The 2,895-nt window shown below is 32.6% G+C and overlaps 1 non-coding gene across 1 annotated transcript; it reads left to right on the forward strand.

Moving 5' to 3' along the window:
* The first annotated feature begins 959 nt into the window (after positions 1-959).
* On the forward strand, positions 960-1,032 carry TRNAV-UAC (transfer RNA valine (anticodon UAC)). The gene has a single exon. It is a non-coding gene; the product is annotated as a tRNA-Val (tRNA).
* Positions 1,033-2,895: the final 1,863 nt, after the last annotated feature.

Genomic DNA, 2,895 nt, shown 5'->3' on the forward strand with positions numbered 1-2,895 from the left:
CAAATGTGGTACGTTCATCAGTTAGTATGGAATGAAATATTAGGCCGTGTCTGCCTTTGGGAGAGGGTTAAATTTTGAGGTCATAATTACTTTTTATAAAAAGACAAAAACAAAATCTCCACAAAAACTGAGCCTCAACTATTGAATTTCTTTCTTAATCAGCACGGATATCCCTTGCTACCACATTGAAACAATAAACCTGATACTATTTTTGACAATTTTTTTTTAACAACTCTTGACATGCAAATGGGTTGTTGGAATTGGTGGATAATATAATTAATGCCACGACATGAACACAACATTCTTCACAATGATTAACATAGACCGATATGATTGAGACATCATTACTTTCTCATAAGTTCATTATTCATTCTCAAAAAAAAAAATCCATTATTGGCATGATTTTTTATGGTGCACAGATCACAACAAATTATATTAATTGTGAAAAAAAAAATCCCGAGAAAATTGTGAAAAACATAGGTTAGCCTTAATAACTTTTTTTTTTGAAAAAAATTATGCACTTCGACTTCCTAGTGTAATGAAAGTTAATATTGGACCCGTATTAAAATAGATGTTGCTCAAATCAACAGTTTAACAAATTGCAAAAAGAAGCATAGCATTGCTTCTGTCGAAATATCCTTTGTTCAAAAAAGTTATTGCCACAAAGTGTGCAAATCATAAGAGCCAAAGCATTAAAGGAGATAAGAAATTTCTTAGAAACTGTCTCTCTTGTCTGTTTTTTATAAGGTTGGCCTGACGAAGCTTCCCATACTTGGCGATAGTGATTTGACATCTCAATCTTTGTCTTGACGTCGAGAGAAATTTCCTCCCTTTTCACTTTGGTCGGGGTGGAAAGAATTCAATTCATAGCTAATTGAGGCATTGAAAATTAGAAAAGATGTTGGATGTGAATTGCAATAAGAGTTATTAAATTTATTTGTTACAAATTTACCAATGGAGTTGCTGTGGTGTAGTGGTTATCACGTTAGTCTTACACACTAAAGGTCCCCAGTTCGATCCTGGGCAGCAACAATAATGAATTTTATTTTCAAGTGCATTTTTTTTTTGGCACTCATACACATATTCATTATCAACGAAAAGGTGCCTTTTGCAACGCTATTGATTTTGCATTTTGAAAATGTATTACATGACATTTTAGCATCATACATTCTTTTGATAAATAGTGGTTAGATTTTAGCTAATTCCATGTAACAAGCTTGTGTCAAGACTCAAGATGCTATTGTAGAAAATTTGAACATATTTTTACCCTAGCGAAATTCAAACTTGAAACTTGCTTGATTGAAACACAAATGAATAGAGAAAAGCTTCAGAGAAGGTTCCTATTCTCATAGCCATACCAAGCCAATCTAGAAAACATTATCCTTAAGCTTAAATGGAGAAAATTTGAACATATTTTTACCCTAGCGAAATTCAAACTTGCTTGATTGAAACACAAACGAATAGAGAAAAGCTTCAGAGAAGGTTGCTATTCTCATGACCATACCAAGCCAATCTAGAAAACATTATCCTTGAGCTTAAATAGAGAAAATTCATTTTTGTGCTTTGTGTTGGAAAAACAGTATTGAGTGAATAAGAAATTGATGTTTAATTTGTTCACTTGAAAATGTTATTAAAAGTGATGAAAATCCTAAGTCCCACATAGAATAGGAAAGAGATAATATATGAGTTTATATGCTCATAAGCCGGACATTGGGTTGGGCTTTAACATATGTGAACTAGGCCCTCTTGTCCAAATAATAATTTTTTATTATTTTATTTTTTGAGTCAGTCAGTCTGTGCACACCAGTTTTTATTTTGAACAGCGTGTATGTTCACTAACGCATATAAATTCATAGTCCCTCATTCATGAAAATTGATTTTTTTGGGAAAAACTCTCTGTGAGAGAAAATAATTTTCTGCATTCATTTGAGTCAAAGAGAGAGAAAGAGACAGAGAGTAATTCGCAGAGCACGGACCTTGTGTGCTTCTTCTCTGTGTTGTAGATCATTTTATCCTGGGAAACAGACATCTGTGAGTCTCAAAGCACCATAGATTGTGTGAGGGGTGAAATTTGTTTTAAGGAGATTATGTCAAACACAAGACTTAATCTGAATCATTCATTCTTCACGCATTTGGTTTGTGATTTTTTAATTATTTGCATATTTCTTCTTATATATATACAATATTTATTTATTACTTTTATAAATCACATCAATTTGTGGTATTGCTTGTATTTAGATCTGTATGCTGTTCTTTTTGCATTATCACAAAAAATAAATTGTTGAAATATATCCAACACTTTGATCATATTTAGTAAAAAAATATTGTGATCTTGATATACCTTAAACCATTGTTCAAACCCAAAGTTCATTTCTCCAACAATGGGTTGTTGTTACTAAGCTCCAAAGTTATGAGTTGCAAACACGATTTGTTAATGGAGGAAACTCCCATAAAAGGATTCTAGAGGTTCTGGAGTAACTATTATGGGAAGACAAGTGAGTTATTAAGGTTACAATACAAAGTCTAATTGTGTAAAGGTTTTGTAAGTAGGGGGTTGTACCTAATTCTAATAATAAAATTCCTATAGAATTGGATTCTCCAAGTGGTTTATACAGTTGTCCTTAGAGAATGCATTTCTATCAAATAATAACTTTCAAGGCAAAATACTTTCCTAGAGGATCCATTTAGAATTGCACACCAAAACCTCATCAATCTTGGTTTTGGAGAATCATAATAAAGTTTGATAACCCCAAACTTAAGGAAGGGAGATGGTGGATTGGCAACGGAAACACTATCCCTCTTATTCACCAGGACTGGATCAAGAATCAACCACATAACTTGAATAATCTCAATCTGACCTCTGGTAAAGTAGCTGACCTAATAAATCAAGATACT

This window comes from Castanea sativa, chromosome 5 (assembly GCF_040712315.1).
Source record: "Castanea sativa cultivar Marrone di Chiusa Pesio chromosome 5, ASM4071231v1".
Taxonomy (NCBI): domain Eukaryota; kingdom Viridiplantae; phylum Streptophyta; class Magnoliopsida; order Fagales; family Fagaceae; genus Castanea; species Castanea sativa.